The sequence below is a fragment of the Myotis daubentonii genome, chromosome 4 (genome assembly GCF_963259705.1).
Source record: "Myotis daubentonii chromosome 4, mMyoDau2.1, whole genome shotgun sequence".
Classification (NCBI taxonomy): domain Eukaryota; kingdom Metazoa; phylum Chordata; class Mammalia; order Chiroptera; family Vespertilionidae; genus Myotis; species Myotis daubentonii.
This window is the reverse complement of record NC_081843.1, coordinates 74,210,649-74,237,623: the sequence shown is the minus strand read 5'-3', so window position 1 is coordinate 74,237,623 and position 26,975 is coordinate 74,210,649. Positions and strand designations below refer to the sequence as shown.

General features: G+C 44.8%; 1 protein-coding gene and 1 pseudogene across 1 annotated transcript in view; both read right to left on the bottom strand.

The window, feature by feature from the left end:
- Positions 1-26,975, bottom strand: part of LHFPL2 (LHFPL tetraspan subfamily member 2) — a 131,968-nt gene that overhangs the window by 68,096 nt on the left and 36,897 nt on the right. The window contains exon 2 of the mRNA XM_059694252.1: positions 10,876-10,933. The gene's annotated coding sequence lies outside the window, so the exon portion shown is untranslated. The remainder of the gene's footprint in view (positions 1-10,875; positions 10,934-26,975) is intronic.
- LOC132233495 (ADP-ribosylation factor-like protein 2) lies at positions 731-10,936 on the bottom strand (annotated as a pseudogene).

Here is a 26,975-nt window from a genome sequence, read left to right as displayed (position 1 = left end):
CCCATTTTTTTTTTCTTATTTCAGAGTTTTCGTTGGGTGCGACTGCTTAAGTTACTATATCCGTTAACTATTGTTGTGTAACAAAGCTCCTCAAAATTTAGTCAGCTGGCGAAGGTTTCATTCACATGCCTGGCGATTGACACTGCCTGGCGAGGGGCCACCACAGCGCTCCTCCTCTTGCGGATGAGAGCCTCAGGGAGTTCCAACAGGGCGAGGCAGACGCTGACAGACCTCTTGGGGTCAAGGCTCTGGCACTCACTTGTGCTGCATCTATCACTCCAAGCAAGTCAGAAGGCCTACCCAGACTCCAAGGGCAGGAAAGCACAGCTCCAGCTCTGGATGGGAAGAGCCAAGTGGATGTGTGGCCTTTGTAAATCTACCACATGTCAGCATCTCCCCAGAGTGACATACAGAATACATGTTAAGATTCACTCTGACTAAATTTCCCAAGTTTAAAATTCAGTGTAAGTAACATAACCAATAGCAGAACAGGAGGCCAAAAGCTATCCTTCTGCAAGGGGCTGACAAACCATTAAAGAACCACGATTTCTTAACCTGCCTATTTGGCCACCAATCTGTACCCTCCCACACAATTTTCTGCTGAATCAGAAAGAAAAAGCTCACCCATCCTCAAAACCAGGTTCTCCATCGAAAGCTCTCAATAGCTATGATATGGGGGGGGGGGGGGATGATCTAATGCTCTGGTGGGAGCATAATGGTCCCAGTGGAGAGTGAAGATTCACGTGGGATGGGCAGAGTCAAGTCAGCGTTTAGGGCAGTTATGACAAGAGCACTCACAAGACAGGAACAGCAAAAGCGTCTCCTCCAATTCAAGGATGAGACCCCCGTCTCAGCCCCTGCACGTGGAGAAGAGCACCAGTGCACAGCGAAGGCATGCTGCAACACTGGATGCTACACACAAAACAAAAAACAAGCCATGTACGTTTTCTATTTGCTCTTGTACTGGGGAGAGTGACTGACAAGGGGTAGACAAAAGCATCTATGGATCTGGTTGCTGGGACTGGTTCTCACAATTGATTGTTCTTACACTCATTTTATTCAAGGGCAGAGATTCTCCCAAAGATACACAGCAAATCAGGGGTCAATTTACTACATTAGAATCAAGATAGCCCAGCATTTCTTTATTTGGTGTCAAATACTTTTAAGTCTTCATCTTATGCCATGAAGTCATCAGGGAAACATCTCCTTGGAAGCCTGAATGCAGTTTCAAAGGATGGGATAAAAGTGTATCTGCAGAGGAATGGGGAATTCCATGACAGAAAAACAGTCCCTGGGTGATAAAAGAGGAAGTGGAAACTCCTAAGGCAGAAAGAATCATGAGTGTACCACACAGGTTCTACAAGCTCCATTTATCATCCTGCACCTACGTTGTTTCTACAATGGCAGGATGTTTGGTGGGAACTTGAACATGAGCCAATAGAAATGGTATCCACTTTTTTTTTTTTTTTTTCTGGACAAGGAACAGTTTATTCTCACAGCCGAGCAAAGGGTGAGGCCCAGCCCTGATAGCAGCAGAGGCAGCCCCCGCCCAGCCCCAGCCCTGCAGGTGGGCTGGCTGGGTCAGCAGCCAGGGTGACAGCCCACCTGCCATGGGAACGGGGCTGGTCATAGAGCAGCAGTGGGCAGCAGCAGGTCATAAAGGGAGACAGGAAGTGTTCGTTGGGCTGGCTGATTCCCACCCACCACGGTTGGTGCTTGTTGAGTGCCTGGGTGGGTGGGTAGGGGAGCAGACTGCAAGGTAGGGGCACCTGGCGTGGCAGTCAGCCATGAAGATGAGGCGGGAAAGGTCATCCAGGAGCCAGTCGATGCTGGGCAGCAGGTTATCTCTGGTGCCGGTGCCGCAGCCCTGGATGCGCCAGTAGTGCCTGCAGACAGAGTCCAGCTCCAGGGCCTCATGAGTGGCATTAGAAACAGTGCTCCGGGCCGGTCCTGCCTGTTAGCCAAGATGAGGATGCCTCCAGCCAGGGGCTCCTGCTAGCAGTTCTACATGCGCCGGCAGTCGGTGCTGCCCACCACCCAGACAAGAACTACTGCTCTCAGAGTAGCTCTTTCTGCCAGTAGGACCACAGGGACTCCTGCACAACATCCCAGATGTTCTTGAATCCCCAGTGCTCCAGGGTCTTGATGCTGAAGCCCAGTGTCTGGGAGGTGTTGTCGATGTCTTCCCCGCTGAACTTCTTGAAGATGGTTGTTTTGCCAGCGTTGTCCAGGCTGAGCATGAGCAATCGAAGCTCCCACTCTTTCTGCTTCATCTTCTTCAAGATGGTCAGAAGGTTCATGGTCCCCAGAGCCCCCTCCCAGCTGCCATTTCTTCCACCTTTTGACATTAATGTGGGAGAGACGGTGACAGCAGGGGCAAGGCCCTCACGACTTCCACAAGCGGACTTCTCCCACCGGCCTTACAACCTCACTACAATGGTATTTCAGTCACACCAAACTACTCATGGCCTCCTGACCTGGCTCTGCACTTTCAGGCCCTTACCTTTGCCAACCCTCCTCTCTGCCTGGACTTCCTTTCTCCTCCTTCATCCCTTAGTGAAAACTAGTCATTCTTAAAGCCCAAGTCACATGTCTCAGTTCTGGATGCCTTCCCCAAATGGCATAATTGTTCCTTTCTTTGTTCCCATAAAATCCTATTCTTTGTTGCCAGCCTCACACAATAGGTCTCAATGATTACGTACCTGATAGCTTCGAGATCTTATCCCCTCATCCCCTAAAGGACACTAACAGCACAGTCAACAGGACGGTAGGACACCTTTTCCATGTTAAGATATGTCATCAAGACTGTTGTGTGAGTATAACAAAAGGGAACATCAAAATGCATATAGCGGAGAAAGTCCACGAACAGCACTGGATTCTACCTTCTTTCTTTCCCCAGGAATTTCTCAAACTAATGAAGGTGGCTCTGTTCAGACTTGGCTGGCCACAGATTTCCCTCAGATTTTTGTTTTCTTCCAGATCTGAGTGTATGGAAAAAATCTCGTAATTTCCTTATAGGCCGAGTTATAATTCCATAGGCTGGTTAGCAGTGAGGAAACCTCAACTATAAGGAGCCTAACAATCCAGTTGTCCCATTTGTTACTCTAATGGCCTATCGGTGTTTGTTACCAAGGCACGAGAAACAACATCAAGACGCCTCTCAGAGACTCTCCCTATATCTTCCCTTCCCAGTATCAGGGTCAGGATCAGGAGTATCAAATTCTCAATAGCTTTTAAATTCACTCTGACTTCTAGCAGGTACTGATGTAATTTAAGTACACACTGCTAACAAACTGCACATGCTTTGTATCTGACCCTCTGAGCTGCCTCTAAAGTGAACTTGTTAAAAACGTAGAGCAGTGCACTCAGCAGGCACAGCCAGTGCCTACCAGTGTCCCCTCAGCTCCCACTCCAGTACATGCAGCAAGCACCCAGGCCCTCCGCCTGCAGACCCTCTACCTGCAGGAGCACACCTTCAGGGCTGGCCTCAAGAGCAGATGTCAGTCAGTGGCAGATGTGAGTTGGAGGAGACATACCCAGCTTGTCAGCTCCTCAGAGGGGATGATTCTGAAGGCCGTTTCCTGGAATTCACCAGGGACTGAGCAACCCGTTCAAACACATCCCTTCACTGGTTCTCTTCTCTCCATATCCCAATCCCTATTCCCTCAATGCTTGCCAGGATTACTCCCTAATAACTACTTGTGCTTAGATCCTTATCATAGAATCTGTTTTGGGGGAAACCCAGTCTAGGAAAAGTACCAACAGTAAAACCACTTGACACTGATAAGGGAAGGCAGACCCATGGGGACGCCTATATTCAGGTGCAGTAAACATACACAGTAAATAAAACACGGTCACAGCATATTCATGCGGAAGAACCTTTCCGTGTCATAGTCATAATGAGCCTGAAAGGCTCAGGAAGCAAACTGAGCTGTCTGAAATCTCTGGGAGTTAGTGTGTCATGTGTGTTCTAAAAACGGATTGAATTTCATTGGCTGTTTCCAACTTCCATGGTCTTAAATTTCCCTTTATTCTTCCCAGCACCATATTTCCCATAACCCCTGAAGAAACGTATCCCCGGGGAAGGATATTTCGCAATCTTAATAAAGTCTTTCAATCCTTGGGAGACAATTCACCATATTTTCATTCTCAAAAATATTAATTCTACTCCCTGAAAGAATCTTATGAAAATATTTGTATTCCTTGCCCGAGTTCTCTGGGAGGTGAAGTTGAAAAGCTAGCTAATAAAGAATAATTCTATCCAGGAGGAGGAACGGGTTCATTTTGGAGCACACTGCATTAGAAGTGCCAGTGGGACACCAGGGGACGACCACCACTGGGCAGTTGGCTATGTGGGTCTGCAGCCTGGGGGAGAGTTTGGTCTGGGGAGGTCTGGGCTGTGGGTGGCAGCTGGAGTCCCGGAGTGGACTAGATAACTTGGAGAAGGCAAGGAGCTAAAGGAGAAGAGGGTCAAGGAAACAACGACTAAGAGGCAGGCAAGAAAAGTCAGCCAAGCAGTGTGACAAGAAACATTAGAAGAGAAACAGGTAAGATTCACTTCATGGGTCAGTGAACACTTTATTATGAGCCAGCATATTGTGTTTATTATTAGTATTCTGTCAACAGGAGTTATATCATGTCTGCCCTGGACAGGCAAAGGGGAAACAGAAGTACTAGGGCAGGATACAGGGTGAGATCATAAATCAGTTGTCATAAATGACAATCTCACCTGAAAAGGAGGACACGATCACAAAGGAGAAAATATAAATGGCTATTCTACTTATGAAAAGCATTCAATTTCATTAGTAACAAAAACAGTAAGAATTAAAATGAGATGCCATTCTCACTTCCCAAATTGTCAAAGATTTAAGGATCCGATGATCCTTAGGGTGGGATAAAACAAAACTCATAGACTGCCAATGGGAGGCCAACTTGCCTAGATATACAGTATTTTAAAAACTGAACAGATGTCTGTAAAAGGATATTCAAAGTTTATATTTAATGGTTTAAAATAAATCAGAAAACAACTTAGTTGTCAAAAATAGAAGGTTAAAATGATTTAAATATGTACCATAAGATAGAATATCCAACCATCAAAATGCTTTTTTTTAACAAGAAACTTTTAACGATATGGGGAAATTTCATGCCATATTAAACAAAACAAAAAAATAACTGAACATGAAATTGTATACAGACTAAGCGCTCAACTATGTGAAGAAAGGAATGTACACCTGGGGGCAGGTGAAAAACCATCTTTGCTTTGAGATGTGCAGATATCAATACTGCAAGCATGAAAGAGAAAATACAGCAGCTAAAGAAAACTGTAACTCCTAGGGGTTTGCCCCAGTGGCTTTCTCTGCAACTACCCTCTTAGCAAAATGCCTGGCAATTTCTAGAACAGACTTAACTGTACCTGATGTGGTTGTAAATGGCCAATAAACTAGTTACCATGACCTTGAATAATGAGACAGAGTCCAAGAAAGCAGCTGACCACCAGGGTGACTGTCTTTCCAATCCATAGCCACTGCATGAATATAAGGGAGGTAGAGGGAATGAACTGAACTGCAACTGAGTCAGGTATACAGTTTGAAAATGAAGCAAGAAGAGAGAAATGTGGTGGTGAGGAAACAAGAAAGAAACCAGCTCTTTCAGATTAGTCACACTAGATGTCTAAAGTGGATTTTCAGTCCTATTTGCCTTCATTACTTGAAAGAGATGACCTAAGCTGTGAGTTAATGACAGGAAGTGTCCATTTCCTAACACAACTTGGCTGTGTGCATAGAATAATTTGGATCAAAATCAGGTACATTTCCAAGTCCATCTGAGCTTGCCAAGTAGCTTTAAGAGTTTCTCATAGGCTGTTCTGGGCTGGTAATGTAAGGTACAGATATGGGGGACCAATCCCATCTTTACAGGACGCATGGGGCCCTCACCCGGTAACTAGTGGTTGCCCCCAGCGTGTGAGTACAAGATAGGGAAAAGATTACACAAACTTTATTTTGGTTATTAAATTAATCCAAAAGGGAATGCAGATAAAATCAATATTTAGTTCAGAAGAAGTCAGTTTATGCTAGGAAATCATGACGAAATTTCAAAGCGGGGGAAGGATCTTGGAACTTTTGAGCTTTGTTTGGTGGTAAGCAGGACTGCCATGGTTTGGCAGGGGAAGTAAAAGGGGATACAAAATAAAACTGTATACAAGTACTACTTACCTAACTGAACAAGCATCATATAAAAGCACTAGAAGCCCAGTACACGAAATTTGTGCACTTGGGGGGAAGGGGGTTCCTCAGCCTGGTCTGCACCCTTTTGCAATCCAGGAACCCTTGGGGGATGTCCAACTGATGGCTTAGGCCTAAGCCTGCAGTTGGACATCCTTAGCACTGCCACAGAGGCGGGAGAGGCTCCCGCCACCGCCGCTGCGCTGGCTAGCTGTGAGCCCGGCTTCTGGCCTAGTGGTGCTCCCCCTGTGGGAACACACTGACCACAGGGGACAGCTCCTGCATTGAGCATCTGCCCCCTGGTGATCAGTGCATGTCATAGTAACTGGTCGTTCCGCTATTTGGTCGATTTGCATATTAGCCTTTTATTATATAGGATAAGTACACTTTATAGTGACAATGAGGGAAACACCTCCATTCCATCCCAGTGCATATTCAGTCAGCTGAGGTCAGTTCATCTCCCTCTCAAACAGCAATTTAAAAGTGGATCATTAAAGTAAAAAGCTGTCTATGGAAGGATCAAGGGCATTTCTTGGTATAGACGGAATGACAAGAGGAGTGCCAATTGGTATTCCAATCCACCTGCTGCAGGATTTGTGTAAAGCCTTTTTCATAGACTTTGGCATTTGATCAAAACAAAACTGTGGTTACTAATGTGAAATCCAGAACGTCCTATGGACCAATCCCATTGAACGGAGGACTGGAATCCCCTGTGGAGTAATCCCTCAGAGCACCAGAGTTCACAGGAAGATGGACTCCGGCCACATCAGCACAGAGAAGAGTTTCTTTCCAAGTAGGGAAGTATTCATTCTCCTTTAAACCTCCCCACCCCCCGCCGCCTTCACCTCCTCTCCCCAAGACAAATGATTTCTTCCACTTCTCAAAAGAACAAAAGCCAGTACACGAGAATTCCCTTAACATCCATTCCTTGTACTTTAAGCTTGTCTATGGCAATCCCACCCTTCCTCTGCCAGCTCCTGTCCAAAGCTAACCCATGGACACTGCCCCCGGGACTGAGCAGTTAGCTGCAGCCCCGCCCACCTGCCCCCCCCCCTCATTGTTTCTTGCCAATGACACCTTCCTACCTGGTCTCCTGGTCAATATGCCACTTGTGGTGCCTTCTTAATGTTCAACTTTACTTCTCTGCTTAAAAGAATTTTCATGGCTTCCCAAATTATAAACGGGTCATTCTTCCAAAACTCCTTAACAAATTGGGAGTTATACTTAAGCTCATACTCACTCCTCCATTTGCCCAACATTTACTGGGCACATGTGTCAGGCACTATGCTGGGCAACCTACAATGTACCTGAAGTAGAGGTCTCTTCAGAGACTGTTACAGAAATGGCCCTAGCCAGTTAGACTCAGTGGATAGAGAGTCGGCCTGCGGACCAAAAGGTCCCGGGTTCAATTCTGGTCAAGGGCACATACCTTGGTTGCAGGCTCCTACCCACAGCCCAGGCCCTGGTCAGGGCTCATGCAGTAGGCAACCAATTGATGTGTTTCTCTCACACTGATGTTTCTCTCTGTCTTTCCTTCTCTCTTCTCTCCCCCTAAAAAATCATCCTCGGGTGAGGAGTAACAGAAATGTTATAGAACCAGCTCTACAGCCTAAACATCACCTATCCTTTAGCCATTCACCCAATACTCACTGAGCGCCACACATTGTACTGGGCACCAAGGATGTAACAAAAGACTCAGAACAACCCTCAGGAAGTTTAGGGTCTCCCAAGGGGAGCAACTTTCTATAGAAAGAGAGCACTCCTGCTGGGAGCATCTCCCATACTCCTCTGTCAGGCAGGCCCAGGTCGAGCAGAACGTCTTTCCAGAAAAAAGACAAGCTGTCAACATAGGAGTAACAAAAGTAGGAACAGAACTGCATTCCCTTAAGCTTTTAGTATATGCAATTACTTTGATTTGCTTTTTTAAAAAATCTTGAAAACCCACTGTCTTGTTTCTATTCTATTTTTACCAGTTTCCTATCCAGAGACCACATATTTGACTCACTTTCCCCTCAGTAAAGGGGGAAGGCTGTTACACCCCCTCTTATTAAGTGCTTCCCCTCTCCAATTATCTTCTTCCAAGATGCTAGTGGGAATGAATTCTATACCCTAAAACTGGCATTTAAAAACCTCGATGTTATTAACAGTCAAACCATATGCAAGGAAAAGCCATATTTATTGAGATTCACTAGGTACTACTTCTGTATGCCCCATTCTATCATTTACTCTCACAGCAAACCTGTGAGACAGGGGAGAGCCAGAGAGGGTGTTAGTAACTTGTTCAGGATCATACACCTAATTATAAGGTATAGGCTGGGATTCAAGCCCAGGAAGTTCTGATTACATTTTTTTAAAGTCTGCCCATTTAGAAGCTCCCTAATATCAACACACACCCTAAATTCATGATTTTCAAAGGCTACTCCCAATTTTCACAGAGTAGGCAGGCAGAACAGAGTAGGTGTCACCTTGCCACTTTCCCAGTGAGGGCACAGGTGCCTGGCAGGGCAGTTCCTTCCACGATCCCCAGGATCAGGGAGCCAGACAGGGAGTACTTTGTTGTCTACTGTGTACCACACACATTGCCCTCTTTGCCTCGTTCAATCTTCCAAACCACTTTGGGAGGAAGCGGCGTCCACGTGTAAAGAGGTGGGAGTTCCATCAGGTAGAGAAACCTGCTGTAGGTCACACAGCCAATGCGCACCACAGCTGGGATCCCGGCCCAGGCCTGAGTCCAGCAGAGGCGGGGCTACAGCCTGGGACCGCCTGACAGTGAGGCTCTCCCCCAACCGCAATACAAGAAACCTTCCACCAGTTGATAGCATGTGAGTGACTGTGTATAACAGAAGGTAAGGTCAGATTTCTCTGTAATTCAGACGCTGTAAATTCAGAATGGCCGTGCCTGTGTCTGTCTGACTTGGTCAAGTTTTATTGTACTTGTCTGGGATGAATTCACGGTCAAAATTTAAAAAGACTCCGAGAAGGCTGGTTTTATCTGGTTAAATCCTCAGAGATGGGGATTTCAAGGGTGACTATGATGCAGTTCCTGAAGGCACGGCAGCAAGGAATTGGCTGTTCCCCAGAGCTGGATAAACAGGCCAGCCTGGCAGCAATCCAGGGCGACAGCCACAATGGGGGACTAAATCATCATTGGGATACATCGGAAATATGGAGCCACTTAACTCAGAGGTGAACATGCCACTCCTTACATAAGGGGCGAGATGGCAGACAGTGCCTCCGAATAGAAATAAACACGCCCCTCACCAGGACACCCTCACCAGTACAGACCTGTTTCTGTTTGAGACTGTTTTTGCTCGTAGAACTGACTGAGTAAAAAACAGGCCTCCCTACCAACCCCAAAGTCACCTGGCTGACGGGCACCTGAAATTCTGGATCTGAGCCATGCATGACAGAGTGTTATTAGCCGAATTTTAGACAGGTTTATGAGCACCTGGTTCAGAAAAACGTGCAATAAATCCTTATTTTCAACATATAGGAAAAGGTATATGTATTTTTAATTAATAGTTTTATTAATGGAAAATCAGTTTCTTCCACCGCCACTAAATACATATGGAGCAGATTAAAGATTATCAGTAACGGTGCCAACGATCAGCCTTCTCAGGATACCCACCTGTCTCAGACCAGCCCTGGCTTTCCCATGATAAAGAACTGTGCTCAAATAATTTCATAACTCACAAGTGTTTACAGTTCCCATAAAACAAAACAAAAAACACAAAGAACCAAGTTTCCTAATCTAATGCAAGCAGTTGTTAGAACAATTTGGTAACATTTGAAAAGTCAATAGCTCAATTTATGACAAAACACCAATTTTCCCTCCTCCGGAATCTGTAAGCTTAAACAATCACCTTCCCACAAATGACACGGTGTCTGTGAAGATGCTCTACAAATCCCCTGCACATGGCAGACTCTCCTTCCTAGGAGGGTATCAATTGGTCCCAAATCCATACCTCAAGCTGGCTCCCTTGGCCTGAGCTACATCCTCAAGTTCATAATGAGACCACTACAGGTTGAACAAGACTTGCTTTTCTTGAATGCGTGCTTAGCCCCCATTATTGTTACTAATATTTCCCAAAAGTGGCCTTTAAAAATTAAGATCCATAGAGTTAATCATAAATCACCTGTTAGTCAACTGTTTTCAACTTTTATTTAGGCAATTCCTCTACCTGAGTGGACACTCAGTCATAAAAGGGGTAATCTGAACTGGCCATCTCTACTTCACCTTTCCGAGAGAAAAGATAACAAACAGTGAAATGGTCCACAGAGAAGCTCAAAAGGAAAGACAACTTAGCCAGCTAGGCCCACTATAAAGAGCCCTGAAACTGGTTTTTATGAATAGTAACAGAACAGATCATGTCAGAACTGAAGCATGGAAACTATAGCATTAAATTTAATACCACTCTGAAACTTTACAGGGTCCTTTACAACATTCGTGTATGATCATCAAGTGGTGTTTCAATCTAACCGTCTCCCCCCCCAAAAAAACAAAAAACAAAAAATAAAATAACAACACCGAGTGTTTACCATTCATGGCCCCGAAGTTTGAAACACTGCACCTCTTTCAAGTAAGTTGCTACCAACCTGGAAAGCATTTCCAAAGAATCACTGACAATAAGGGCATCTGATTTCATTTACTTACCTAGTGTATCTGCGGGAATGCCAGGAATTCGCAGTGAACAATTTCAGAAAAATGCCACCTGGAGAAACAAATCGAACAACATGTTGGGTTATAAAACAACACAAAGAAGACATTGTGCAATTTTATGGCTCATTAAAATATGTAATGTTTCGAATACTGGTTCCCAAGCAGTATACCCTTCAACTTGCATTAGAACACAGCCACCGGGAGCACTGACCACCAACACAAGGTCCAATGCACTGATGAGCCAGAAAAACCGAGAGGCAGTGGGGGAGGTGCAGCCCAAGAACATGCACTGAGGATGCCTTCCTTTTCCCTCACAAGGGCACCAGCTTGAAAATGCAACTTGTGTCCTGGAGGGCACTTTATAACCACCATCAGGCTCAAGTAACCCAGAAGCAAATTAAGGAATGAAATATGATATTGTGAATGAGGAAATATCCTGGCAGTACTTTATATCCTTTTCAGTTACTCTGTTAACTTTTTATTTTTTTATTTATTGATTTCAAAGAGAGGGAGGGAGAGAGAGGGGAGGAGAAAGGGAAGGGGAGGGGGGAGGGAGAGGGAGAGGGAGAGAGGGAGAGAGAGAGAGATTGATTGATTGATTGATTTGTATTTCACTTATTTATGCATGCATTGGTTGATTCTTGTCTGTCCTGACCAGGGATGGAACTGCAACCTTGGCGTATCAGGATGACGCTCTAACCAACTGAACTACCTGGCCAGAGCTCTTTAACTTTTTTAAAAGCGAAATTCACAAGGATGTCAAAACTGGAGAAATGAAAAATGGTCATTAAAACTCTTAACACAGTAAATAGAGGAAGCAAGAAGTAAGAATTTATTGAGTGATTAGTCTATTCAAAAATCAAGTGTTCCTTTCAGTGTTCTCAGAGTCTTCAGGTAACCTCAAAAATGCTAAGTCTATTAATACATTCACAAACAGAGAATCCCAAAATGTCTGTTCAGAATTGCTTGGAAATATTCAACAGATATGGAACGAGTTCCTAACATAAAATATCACAGTTAACCATTTGTTGGAAATCTGTGGTGCACCCAGGAATGTGTGGCATCAGACTGTAACCTTCCAGACAGGCAGTGCCACTGACAGAGGAGGAAGCTGATGTTGAAAGAAGCAGAGAACCTTTCCCCGTATCACACACAGATCCAGGGTCTCCACATAGCACTCCTTTCCCTGCCAGGTGGCCCCCTGAAAGCACCCCTTCACGACACAGTCTCTTCATTGCCTCCCAAACAGAAACCTGACAGTCCCTCATGAAAAACTATGGAAAAGAAATTGACCAGCAGATAAAAATTAACTTGTGCTTTTTACATGTTTCAAAGTAATTTCTTCATTTCAAAATGATTAGCCTAATCATGTTACTTAGGACTATAATGGAATATAGCATATGAGTAAAACTTTAGAAATAAAGGGTTTAGGGTGCAAGAAATAGTAAAAAGACAATTAAGAATGAAGAGATATTTTTAGCTCCACCCAAGATGGATCAAACAGAAAACATTCAACAGTCTCAATTCTATGGATAAACAGGAAAATAGGAAAAGGCCATGTGCCCATCTTCTATAATCAAACTTCCAAATATACCCATCATCAAACTTTGACAATGAAAGTCTACACTTCTAACCGGATAACTAGTTAGGTAGCAGCAGCAGTGTTCATCCAAACTGGACCTGGGGTTAAAAAGCCAGCACTGGCTCCAAGTCTCCTCTATTTACAGAAACTATTTTAGTTCAGTAACAGACTTGAAGATACTGGACAATCATCACTGGGTTTCACTTTATAAAAAAATAAATATAAAAAGAATTCTGAACTCATTAGTTCCTTTTTTATAATAGCTTAGGGGAGATGTGATTTTTTTTAAAACATGGTTCTTAATAAGTTAATTACTAGTTAAATTCCAAGCGTTTCCCACAATTTAACATTACTCCTTCAGGGAAGTCATGGGACATCATGATCAGCATTTTTATCTGGAAGTGGCTTCTGGGAAATAAGCCACCAGGATATTATGAATGGGTCTGCTATAAATGGAGGTCTTGATCAACATTTCAGTACCACTAAACGTTACATGGCTCAAGAAATACCCCAACTCGAACAGCTCAAAATCAAAGATAACATTTTTAAACTCCAGGCTGTTACATACAACACAAGCCAAGCTCTGATCTCAAGACCCTAACAGTAACAGAGAAGGTGGGGTCAAATGCTGGCCCCCACCTACCGCTGTCCAAACTCACACTGCTGGTTAAAAGCACTTGGGATTAAGTTTTGGTATCATGATTAAGCTTTTCTGACAACAAAGTCAGATCTTGGGAAACCACCAAAGTGATAAAAAAAAAAAAAAAAAAAGATAAAACGTGCCAATTCTGTGATTGGGTTTGGTCATTAAATAGGTTGTTATAATAATTTTTATTTTTAAATATTATTTCAAAAAATATAGTAGACTAAACATATACTAAGTCACAGAGCACTCAAAATTTCACAAAACAATAGCGATTGCATTAGGCATGAACTCTCAGGCACTGTTCTATGTACTTGATGGGAATGAACCCACTTACTTCCCAAAAAACTAGCTAGTATTATCCCCAAATTAAAGATAAAGTAGCAGGCACAGAGACGTTTAAAGAACTTTCCAGAAGTTAGATGGCTGCAAGTAAGTGAAGATTTGAATCCATATACACTGTCACATTTAATCCTAAAAACTATATAATACAGGCAGGGCAGAAAAATGTTCCCCAGTTTAATTTGAGAAAAACTAATTCTGAGGAGTAAAGACTGATTTCCTCCAAGTGACACTGCTAGACAGCAACAGGGTCAAGAACAGAACCCGGGGCATCTAACAACAAGGCCAGTGCTGCTTTTTTGTTTGCTTGTTTTTATTTTAAATTCTGTAATCAATATGGAACTCAATGTAGAGAGTGGGTCCTGCCTTTCATCTCTGATGAGACACTTAAGGGTCCTCCCGTGGCCTGTGGCAACTGTAAGAACATCAGGGTAGCGTACACAAAGGCACTGTCACGCTGCCCTATCACCATTTTTCCATTTCTTTCTGTGCAATTAATGTTCTTCCCTTACTGGTTGTTAAACACATGGGAGCTTATAAAAATTAGAAACATTTTTCTTTATCAATATTTCGTCTTCATTTTTACAGCTCAGTAGTCTACTTGGCCATTTAAATTATTCATAGCCCAATAAATGGAGGCATTGTTTACTCTTGCAAGTACTGTATTCTAAATAAAATTAAAATCACCGTGATTTTTGAGTTAAAAATGTTTCCTTCCCATTCATCTCCATTTGAGTCTCATGCCCTTCTGGTCCACTTCCGGAGATCAGGAGGAGAAACAATAGCTGTCTTTAAAGCCTAAACACCCACGTGATAGACACCAGCTCTTACTGAATAGAACTGCCAAAAACAGGAAGCAGAGTTAGTTATAAGACCCCTTTCTCAATGATAACTTTTTATGACTTGAAATACACTGATTTGAATTGTTTCATATTACTCCATGCAACTAGAACCAAGAAGTGTAAATTATCTTGGAAGTTAGTTATAAGGATAAATTTCAACTTAACTAAAGAAAGAATGTCCTTTTAAGCAGAGTCACCTCCCAGTGGTCCAGGTTGCCACTAGGGTGGGTTAAGAGGCAGCTGCCCATGATCACAGAAGCTGTAAAAGGGGAAAGTCTTGATAACTGTCCTCCAACATAGCGTCCTTTCAGGCCCCCTGCAATAGCTAGTTCACTACGCCATCTTTGGCAAGCAAGGGAATGCCCATGGCCGAGCCACACATGACATTTTCCAATTCACATTCTCATTTGACCCACACTGTGAGTAGATGGGTAGCTGGACTGGGGGTGAGGGCAGACACATCGTTTATTATTTCCATTTTACAGGGGGGCGGGATTTGAACAACTTAAGGGGAATCACACAATTAGTAAATGTTATAATCTGGGCTCCAACCTAGGACTTCTGGTTCCCAAGTCCAGGCTATTGCCAGCGAAATGATGTTGCAACAACCAAGACATGATGGTTTCCAACCATCAAACATATTCATCAAGGACAGGGGCATGAGCGAGCCCCCAAAACTTGAAGCATGGAAATGAATACCAAAGGAGATAAGCTAAAAGCAAGATACTGTAAGAGGCTACTCCTCTCACAAACCACCCCTCTACCTCACTAAGAAGCACCCTGTATGTTCAGTAGACACTCTCTCTAATGCTCTGCTTACGTGTGTCAACTAAACAAATAACTGTCCAAATCCTGCCTCACGGCGTATGGCCTGTTGATACAATAAATGCTTCAGGAAATTGGTTCCCACTTTGCGGGGAATGGATGACAGCATAATAAGCACAAAGAGCAGTGTCCCATTTCCACAGCTAAAGTAGAAATTTCTCAAAGACCAGGACGGTAGGGTTTTTTGTTTTGTTTTGTTTTGTTTTTTGAAAGTTAATGAAATGCATTGACTCCATTCTGACAACAGGTCCAGGATAACCTCACATTTGAGTCTGACAACCGGAGTTTAACAGAAATGGGTCAGCCATTGAAGGACTGCTGAACCCTGCAAGATTTTCAAGGAAAGACACGAGAGTGTCAAATTTCCCGAAACTGCCTACCACGTAGAGAGAGTGGCAGGCTGCCAACGGCTGGGCTGCGTTAACTAACCCCTGTGAAATGCTGGGAACCTGAACCTCTGCAATGCCTGCCCTGCCACTCAGCCAGAGCGGATGACTGACGTTCCAGTTTCCAGTTTCCAGAGGCCTCATAGACTCTGAGCCAAACGCTGTTCATCACAGAAACTTCCTTTTACTCTTAAGGAAGGAGAAACTACCTGATTAAAAAATCTCATCGACATGAAGCTGTTAACGGGTCAATTTTAAATATCCGGCTACAACAGAATAGCCTACCAATGTGGCAGCAACGAGTCAGACTCATTAAACTGCATTTTTCAACTCATCAGGTCCGTGCATCCAAACACTGCTATTGTTACACACACGTAGCCAGGACCACATTTATTCACACAACTGTTAACCTTTCCCTGTAAGTCTACTGCGCCCGAAGCTCCTTGAGACTATAACCAACTCTCGCTGACTCGTCTCTGTATCTGCTGCACTGAGCACAGTGCCCGGTGTGGAGTGGACACTGCATAATTATTTACTAAATAAACAATTGGATGCCTGCATCAGGACGGCCAAAGGCAGAATATGAGGAAGAGAGGAACGCTGCATTATTAAGATGGAGAAAATCTCCAAGCAAAGGTGACAGCAAGGGTTCCAGGATGAGGAGAAAGCATAAGAGACAAATGACGGCTCGGCAGGCACGGGAGAAGCCGGGTGATGTCCACCCAGGGGACTCCTCAGTGGGTGTTTTCAAAATGCCAGTGTCTGGACCACCCTCCGTGAACTCCTTCCATCCTGAAATATCCTTAAAATATGGACGGTGGAGGAGGGTGAGGGGCAAGTGTGCATGATTAAAGAGCACTCGAGGTAATTCTGAGAAACCATCCTCCCAGATGAAAACTGCTCTTAATTCCCTGGCTTTTAAAAAAACAAAAACACCTTGACTATAGATACGTGATCATTTTGCAAGCCAGGAGCTGCTGTGAATGTGGTCGTGCACCAGCAATGCGTAAGTCTCACACTACCCCGCCCCTTGTTTGAGAGCAGGTCACTGAAGACGGGCACGCGCAGGTCGGTGCAGGCGGACAGGTGAGAGCAGCGAGGCAAAGAGGCGGCCGAGAATAACTTGGACGGGGAGCACTGACAAGCCTTTCCTCTGTTTGACATTTCTTAGCAGTCGGCATTCAAATTCTGGGCATAAACTTTAAGTAGTAACAGACAATGTTTCTGAAAAACAGATGCCAAGATTATAACTAGAAGGAAAGAAAGTACCATTAAGATTTCCAAACAGGGTAATATGGACACAGGCAGGCTGAAGCACACAGGGTGGGGCACAAGTAGGTTTACAGTTGTGAGCATGCAAAACAGTTTATTTCTTGCATTATCATTTATTAGCTATTGTATTATTTTCCAGGGGAACAACTGTAAACCTACTTGTGCCCCACCCTGTATACAGAGCAGTAGAGGCCCTGCTCCCAGGCTGGCGTCAATGATAAACCCCCTGCAGCCCAGGAGTGAGCCTGCTTGACCTTCACAGCGTCACCTTCACACAGCTGAAGCTTGCTAAAGGCACAGAGCGGTCACACCATCAAGACAGGCCAACTCACGATTTTGGAAACACTTTTCCTTTAAAGGATTTAAGGAAAGAAACCAGAGAAAGGGAATCTGCCTCCAAGCAAAGCCAGCTCTAGTGGAGAAATGGAGTGTTTGCTTTCAGAGGTCTGGCTCCCCTCTCTAAAATATTTACTGTTTTGTGCGCTGGTCAGTTTGGCTCAGTGGATAGAGCATCAGCCTTCGAACTGAAGAGTCCTGTTCAAGGGCTTGTACCTCGGTTGCAGGCTCAATCCCCAGCCCTGGGCGGAACGTGTACAGAAGGCAACCAATAGATGTGTCTCTCTTGCATTGATGTTTCTCTCTCTATCTCTCCCCCTCCCTTCCACTCTCTCTAGAAATCAACGGAAAAATATCCTCAAGTGAGGTTTAACAAAATGAAAAATAAAAATAAAAAATTTACCGTTTTCACTTCTCTGCCCATTTTTTGACTCACCCCAGTCAAAAAATACCTATTGGGCACCTGAGTCCCTGCCAGGCACCAGAGACCCAAACACACAAGGTCTGATTTGCTGCTGCCGAGGGAAGGGTCCTCTCTAGCCAAGCAGGCTGCTCCCCATCCTGCCCGCCCAGGGCCCTGGCGCCTCTCCCTCCCCCACCTCTACTGAGGAAGGGCCTGGCAGCCACCACACAGGCCACAACACGCGCAGGTCAGCGCTATCTCCTCAGGGCGATTTGTATCTTAAGTGTCGGTCTATGTCATCGAGGCTTTGAGCTTCCCTACAACTTTAATGCTAGTGACGCAGTGTTACATGTGGGTGACGCAGGGCCGGAGGACAGCCTCAATTACCACAGGAAGCCCAGAGGCCTGTGTCCTGTAGGCCTGAGTGAGCACAGCCTCTGAATGAATGTCAGAGGAGCAAGACCACGGCAAACACGAGCTGCACGAGAGCAGGGTGGTTAGGCATTTACTACTTTCAGGGAAAGACATTTCAAAAGAAATTTGTAAAAAAATCTGTATTGTAACAAAACAAAGGTACATGAACCTTTAATAAAATATCTTCATAAAGCTTATGATAGTGTAAGTGCTTCTCAGTAACGTACAATGTATTTATCAATAAAAATAAATCCACAAAACGCCTGGGCGGTGGAGCCCTGTAGTGACCCTACTCAGTACAACCGCTACCCCGCAAGGAGAACAAAAGCACAGCATTACCCTCTAAGCAGGGAGATAAAGAGGGGGTACGTACTTCTGAAATGTCCTAGAACAACTCTGCTTACCCTAGCAGAGGAATATACTACCACAAATAAACAGAGTGAATTAGGAATAAAGAATAAACACTATTATACATAACGGAAATCTTATCACCGAATCACTGTATTTATAAAGTCTTCCAAATAAACACTAAAACTGAAATAATGCCAACACTGCATGTGGAGAAAGCCAGAGCTTTCTGGGGAGGAGGCTCCCCACTGCACATTCAGCCCGTTCCTAATGAGCGCCCAGTCCACGGCTGACCCCCAGAGCCCCAGCTCCTCCCTTTAGGAGAGCCACCGCATGTCCACCCTCAGTCTAGGTCAAGGTACCCGCCTCCCCATCCTCACTCTGGGTCAGAAGTGAAGACTAAGACCTGCCTTCCCTCCCTCAAGCTTTCAGACCTCACAGTCAGGGCCCTTCTCAGAGGCACCGCACGGCAATATTCTTTTTCAAAACATAAATGACTGATCTTCTAGCCAGGATGGCAGAGGCTCCTGTAACAGCCCTCAGAAGCAGAACCTCGCTGTGACTGTCCTTATAAACAGAAAAAAAAGACACAGGATAAGGAGGATCTGGATGAATGCCCTCAGGCAGGCACCTGGGAAGGAGAGAGAGAGAGGAAACCTGAGGTTCTTTCTCTAATCTCTCCTTCTCTGAGGACAGCACTCAAATCATGTTAAGTTGTCCTGTTAGAACACACCTGTCCCCAGCTCACTTGTCCTGGGTTTTGTTGACCACTCCCCATCATAGGCCATGGTTGGGTGCTCCCCCCTCGTGTGCCTTTCACCCCAAATCTAAAGCTCAGTGTTGAGGCCCCAGGGCTTCTGCCCGTCCTGTCCCCATTTGCCTCTATAGCCTCCCCACTCCACACATGAGACTCTGCTCAAGACCCAACTCAAGTGTCATCTTCCGGGAAGCCTTCTGGAAACTGACTCTTGCCTTTGCCCTCCTCCTACCCCTCCCTTCTCTGAGCTCAGGCAGAGCTCTGGGCATGGCCTCTGTCACACCCAGCTCCATCCATCTGCTGGCTAATGTTTACAAAGTGCAGCTCGAGCATCATTACAAAAATGGCCATGACTCAGTCCTTGACTAAGAAGGGCTAGGCAGGCCCTCCTCAAATCACAGATATTCATATGGCTTGTCCCCTCACTTCATTCAAGTCTCCGTTCAAATGCCACCTCCTTCCCTGACTGCCTTAGCTAAAACAAAACAAAACAAAACAAAACATAAAACAAACAAACAAAAAAACCACAGTGCACATCCTTAGGTCTCCAGCTCCATCCACTATCCTTACCCTGGTTTATTTTCTCCATACCTCTCACTACTGCCTGATAGCCACCATCCACAAAGATAGATGGACAGGAAGCTGTAGACATATCTAGATACAGATTTTTAAGTTAGTTGTTTGTCCACTTAAAATGTAAGCGCCATTGAGGCAAGGCCTTCAATATGTGTTAGTCTGTGCTGTACTGCCCCCTAAATATCTGGAATAGTACCTTGGACAGAGTGAGTTCTCAGTAATTGTCAGTTGACAAATACATGTGTGGGCAGATGATAATGTCCCAACCAAGACAGGAAACGGGGTGCAGGGGGGAGGAGTAGGTGAGGGAGATCAGGTGAGGGTAGAAAGACAAATTTTCTCATTGAGACGTTTTAAGTTTGAAGTACCTTGTTGGGCAATCAGGTCAGGGGGGTTCCAGTGGGCAACTGGTCAGGAACCAAGGAAAGTTTAGAGCAGGTGATATAATTTGGGAAATGATCAGCCTATAGGAGGTGACTGAAGCCACGGGTAAAGGTGAGATTACCCCTGAAATAAGGGAAGAGCTGGCTATTGTCTAATAAAAAAGTAGATGTGTATTAAAGGAGCCAGTGCATTGAAATATCTGATCTCTATCTCAAGGCTTAGCCAAACTACACTAGACAGCAAGAGCCTGATAAATACTCACTGTATATATGAACATCTTTTAATGCTAAGAAAGATAATTTTCAGTGCCATCTTATCTGGGCACAGCATGGATTCAAGAATGCACGCTCACCAAGGCTGTGTTTTTCCTTTTGCAGGACTCTGAGTTACTCTAGTCTGATCAAAGATTACAAGACACTCTGGCATTATCTACAGCATGAAATAATTCTGTCTGACTGTTTATTATCTAGCAGGGGGAAGAAAGCAAGCAGGAACACAATTACTCGTTCCTACCATGTCCATGAACATGAGTGTTTACTGTGGCGCAAGCACTGTAGTCACAGCTTTAAAACTTAAATCCACACGGAGAAAGTCTTCCTGGCACAGACTGAAAAGCAGTGACAAATATGGCAACTGAGCTCAACTCAAAGGCTGAGTTAAATGTAATGGTCCAATTTCAAGATAGAAAAAAAGTCACTGGTTGACTGAGGCGGTTTGCTTTTAAGTTTGTGACTAACTGTAGCTTAACTAAAAATAACCACCCAAGTCAATGATGGAGAAACCGACGTTGCTCTGAGTGGCCTGTTAGGAGCTAGTCCAGGAGGTGAAGGTTCAGCACCACCCAACCCCTGAAGCAACGGGGCTGGGCGCCGAGGTAGGTGCTGCAGCAGGGGGTCTGCAGCGAGGGCCCCAGAGGAAGTGAGCACAGTTCTTCCCCAAGGACAACTAGCGCGTCCCTGCTTTTATCTTTCATTTTTCTGTATGAGAATTCCACTTAAAGTTTGTTTGAAGGAAACACTCACTGTTAAAACCCTTTGGTAGCTACTGACCTAGAGCAAATTAATTCTGGGGATAAAGACAAACAAAAGTTTAAAATTTTTAATTTTTATACCCATCTTCACAACTGAATCAAAAGTACCTTGATGGTGATTACCACAAGGGTTGGTTGGTGCTGAGATTAAGAGGGATGTAAATTTTATAATTCTGTAATGTTTGAATTTTGTATTAACAAAAACTAGTACTTTTCTCATCAGACAAATGTCAGAGATACTTTACTTCAGACTACTCATCTTTCCTATTTTTCATAGAAAACAGATTTTAGCTACATCTAGTTGCTTCCTGAGCAACAGTAAAATTCTAATGAGGCTCCAGACATGACTGCCTTTATGCTAAGAAACAAGAGAAAAATGTTCCATCTGTAGTCAATAGTAAAAACCTATTCATAGAGAACAATTATTTAGGGGAATTGTGTACATTGGAAACATTTTTTTTCCCCAAACAACTCTCAAAAGATGCCTGTACACTATTCTGTTTCAGATGAAAATCAAGTGTTTCATGTTTTAATCACACAATTGTTTCCGTGAAGCAGCAAGAGCACCTGCAGAGAACCATGGACTTGAAGGAGTTAAAACAGAAGTGGGTTTCTCACGCCAGCCCTCCTCCCAGTCCCCAGCGAGGACGGTACATTCGGTACATTCGCCAAGCGCTATGGAGCGCTAGTTCAGTCACCTCTGCTCTAACCTGGCCTTGAGAGTTTTGTCTTCAGTCTGAGACCCACGAACAGCAGACACTGAGACTCTGGCTCACAGGGAGTTTTTCAGGTTTTCCTTGTAAAGATGGAGGCCGGTACCTTCCATCCCCCGGGCGGGGAGGCCAAGCCCTGCACTGCTGGGTCCCAGGAGGAAAAGTCGGCTCCCGAGCCCTCCCACGCTCTCCAGCTCCTGTGACCCCGGGCACACATCGGAGAGGCAGTTGGTCGGGGTTAAAAGTACAGTCTGGCCACAGAGCCCCACCCGGCTAACGGACCCGCAGAGGACTGAACCCTGCCCTGGGCCTCAGCACCCCCATCCTCTGAGCAAATGCGCTGACTGACTCGATTCCTGAGCTAGGCCTCGGATGCATTTCCAAACTCACACACACAGAAAAGGGGATAGGGCATAATTTCTCGAGGGAGAGAAAACTTTTCCTCTCTAATAGCGCACCACTTACCAACAAATGTTACTACAATCCATGATGAACAACAGCTCACAACTGGCTTAAATCCCTTCTCCACAAGATGCTTCTGTAAAGTGGGTGACAGGTCCCTCACCGAAATCTCCGGAGGACGTTTTCCTGAGACCATTCTGCTGAGGAATCAGTTTTGGTTCCCGAGCTTTCCCTGGCGTGAACTGAAGACCCTTCACGCTAGAACAGGACAATTCTTCCTTGTGCCAGGCCTTCTGCTCTCACTGCCCCAACGCTCCCTCAGTGTAACCCAGAGCTGCCGACTGCCGCGCAGGAAGGGCCTCGGAGATGGTCCGTGCAAAGCCATCATTTCATCAAAGAGGGAACTCGAGTCCAGAAAAGAGAAGTGACAAGAAAGTCTTGGTGGCGAAGTCGAGGACGGCAAACGAGGCACTCCCTCCTAATCCTGTGTTCAGGCCAGGGGATTAGAATCAGGTTCCCCCAGGCCCGCCTCCAGCCCCCACCAATCAGATGTGCCTCGGGCACCCAGGAACCCTGGGCAGAAGGGGCTGAGGGCCTGGGACAGCTAGTTTACCTACCTTCTTCGTATATTAGGGTTAAAGACAAGATTTCATTTGAAAGAAAGGGTTTCACAGTAAATAAACATCTTGAAAACCACCACATGGCAGAACTAACTTCAAATAAAAGGAAAGTTAAAAAAAGAGAAAGAACTAAAAGCATAGGGTCTTATTTTAATGAATGTGTCCTTTCATAAATGGAACAAGGAAAGAAAACAGCACTAAAACCAAATGTTATAGCTTAAGAGTTCTCCCCCCTTTTTTTGCCGGCCCAGGGAAAGCACACACACAAACAAAGACGAAGAGGAGAAAAACAAAGGGAAGATAACATATTTAGCTCCTAGGTCCCTGGGAAAGTCTTAAATCCATATTGCATTGACTGCACAATTTCAAGAAACAGAGTACAAAGGACATTAACCTCCTATTTTAAATTTCTAAGATACATCTTTACTAAATAAAAAGGAAGAAGAGTTTTCATAAATTACCTGTGCAAAAAAAAAAACACAACAAAGCAAGGCTCCCAATTTTATCTTCTGCTTTCCCATCTGCTGAACATCTTTAATGGCTTTCAATTTCTCCCATTCCTAAAAAAACAAAAGTCCTTACAGGTGCTCACAAGCCCCTGAACGGTGTCTCTTTAAGGTCAGTGAAAGGGAGGAAATTGTCTCTCACTATGTGGTAGGCGAGAGCTGGCTGCCATTTGCAGAAGAAGTAGACAGCCCTGGGGACACTGGGAATTCAACAAGTCACCGAGAACTATGTTCACTGTGGCTTGACATTCCACAAGGAACCATTTCTTTGACTTTTTAATGTTTGTCATTCTAGACTCATACTGGTGCCAGATGATTTAAAAATCTTGCTTCAGACAATCTTCTTAACTTTTTTAAGGTAATAGCTTCCAATAACATTGAACCAAACAACCTCTTTGCCTTTTAGAGGCCATTTAAATCCAGCAAACTTGATCAGTCAGTAATGCAGTCATTCTTTACAGGAAGTGCCCTCCCACTAAGTGCAGTTCTTTGGGGAGTTTGTTAATAGGCTCAGTCAAGTCAGCTCGGTCTAAGCCAAGTGTCCTCTCAGTGCTATCCTCTGAGAAGATCGAATGTCATCTTCTACACCAACAACCCTTCCGACTTCCTTTCCCTCCCATTCACTCCCACTCACTCCTAACTTTCCACAAGCAGCATTAGCATACAATGCAAATGAGAGACACAGCCATTTCTAGGCATGGAGTACGCAACACGTTTTTAAGAAGTCAAAAGATAATGCCACAAAGTACTGATTTTCCTTATGCTCTAAAGACACATGAATATTAATATGAGTTGTATTATAAACTTGGAATGCTACGAGAGGCCATCCTGGTTAGCCTCCAAGCCGACTTAAGTGACCTAATTCTTATGGTCCACTTTTAAAGATCTCCAGAACAGAAATTCCACAATTGCCACCAGTAGCCTGACTTGTGGTTTCATTTCCTTCAGAGTCAAAGGGGACTGCTTCTCTCAACTTTTTTAAGAAGTTAAACAAGAGCTTACCTCTTTTTAAAGATGTCGTTTGAACCCTGAAACTGGTAACTAAACAACACAAAAGTGAACCACCAAGAGCAAGGCTACAGGCTGACCCACAGGCTGGGAAACGGGCCTGGCTTACTGAGGATGGTCATGCTGCTCTCCGCCCGGATGCGTCTGCACACACCCTGGGTGTCCGCATTAGCGACCAAAGTCCACAAGGTTAAGAAACGACTCTCCAGCTCCTGGAAGGAAAGCAGCTCATGTGCAATGAAGAAGTATTTCCTGCTCACTGGGGAAACTCTTTCCCAGGCCTTCCACACCTTCCAAATGAGGAAAAGAAAATGTGGGGGTTTGGTATCCTTTTCCATTTCTGTTTTTCTAAGGGTCTCCTAAGCAATAACATGCTCAGATTTCCTTCATTGGTCTAAAGCAGCGGTTCTCAACCTGTGGGTCGTAAGCCCTTTGGCGGTCGAACGACCCTTTCACAGGGGTCGCCTAAGACCATCCTGAATATCAGATATTTACATTACGATTCATAACAGTAACAACATTAGTTATGAAGTAGCAACGAAAATAATTTTATGGTTGGGTCACAACATGAAGAACTGTATTTGAAGGGCCAGAAGGTTGAGAACCACTGGTCTAAAGGAATGTTCCACTGAACTACACCCTTGAAACAAGTCTTCTGGAGATTCTGCCCTTGGCCTCCTGGAATTCTTCAATGAAATTCAGAGATATTTACCTGACCCCAAATGTTATCCTAATGAAAACTCTGTTTTTAATTCCTTGAACTCTTCCCTTTCTCTTTTCTTGTCATGCCCTCTGGGAAAGAAAGAAAAGTACAGATGTTGGCTTGACCTCAACTGGCAAACACCAAGAAATCCAGTTCTAATAGTTTCTCAAGAACTTGGGCAGCAGCACAAAGATATTCATTATGCTCCTTTCTCGGGCACGGTCCTTTGCACTTCACCTCTTTGGAGGATCATTGTAAAGACAGGAAATGCCAGCACATTATCTTTGTGACAAAAAAACAAAATGTCAATCACAGGAAGAATAGGGAATATTATGGATTTTGCAAAAGCAAAGAAGAGAGCAGAAAAAACAATCGCCTAAGGAGCAGAGAGGGGGAGGCAGGAGACCACTTTTTGACAAAGGATCCGAATGAGGCCACACCCAGGCTCTGTCCGGCAGGGAGCACATGGGGAGTTTTGGAATTGGGCACCGACAATCTGGGTTTAGTTGCTAATTTCCCTCCGCGCCCCACCCCCACTTTTTTTTTTTTTTTTTTTTTTTTTGCAAAAAGGAAGGTTCCTGGTATGGAGTTCCATTTCAAGTAGTCACATGTACCTCTGTTCGGCTTGGGCTACTACACATACACACACAGCTGGGTCATATGTATTTCAGGGGTTTCTTCCTTCATCTGGGAACATCCCAGAAACATTCCAGCCATGCACAGGTCCAGGGAGACAGAATCCTCAGAAACTAAAATCTCCGTTCGCAATGATTGTCCTCCTCCTCCTCATCATCATGAATTGACTGAGCCCTTTCAAGGTGCCAGGCACTGTGCTGCTAACTCTGTCTTACAGATGGGGCCCTGGGGCGGGGGGGGAAGGGGGCGGGAGATGGAGAAATACCTTGCCCAAGGTCAGACGGCTAACAGTAGCACAGATCCTGTGTGTACCACCTCCCAGTGGTCTAAAAGGCTGTGGGATCTCAGAGCTCAAAGCGGAGGGAATCATAAGCCATGTTTATACAGCACTTTCATCTCCTTAAAGGGCTTGAGGAGGAGGAACAGCACCAACTCCGGAGAACAAATTCCTCGCTTTAAGTACCAGCTTCACCATTTGTGGTTTGGGGGTGGAATGACTCTAGGATAGCCGATTGCTGTCCATTTACTCTCCTCTCCCAGAGCCCCGTTACTCAAACCTCTAAGACTTTATTCCTCGCCTCTAACCGGGATCATCGTCACGCTACCCCACGGGCAGCTGTGGGATTAAGTGGGATGATTCTGTGATGATAAAGCAGGACGCAAACACCGACTGTCCTTCCACCTCGTCCCGTTTGATTTTCACGTTGTCTCACTGGCTCTGGAGCGCCATCCCGCTGGCTTTCCAGAAGCTCTGGGGGATGCAGGAACAGCAGTGTCCCCGGGTCACAGATGCCGGAAGGGAAGCCCAGCACGCACGCGGGGCCATCACACCAGTGGTGATGCCACAGGCCCCTCCTGCTCCGCTCCCTCCTCCACCCTCTGTCCCAGGCACCACAAAACCACAGCACGCTCTGACCACTGAGCCTGTGAAGAGGACTCCCACTCAGGTTTGTGTCCCAGTGGCGATCCCACGCAAGGCTGGCGCTCAGCCCGCTGCTGTCCCCCATGTCGGGGGTATGCACATTAAAAAACAGCAGCAAGAACTTTCAGATTTTATAGAAAAGTTAAGTTTATTCTAAAAGTCTGTCCCATGACCCAATTTGGGGTCCTCTGCTTATTAACATAGGATAAGCTGTGTTTTCTAGCAATTATTATTTGAAAAGCAGCAGAAAAGGGCGTTTCAATTTAACAAGAACTAGAATATTCTATATATAGTGGAATGTTCTTTCTAATTGTTTTTGTCGCCTAATGAGCACTTACTGGGTTTTCAAATTCAGTAAGTTTATTTCTTGATTGGAGGTAGAAAGAAACCTTATAGCTGTTGCTTCAAAAGAACTATCAGATTATTATAATTACTCTTTCCTTT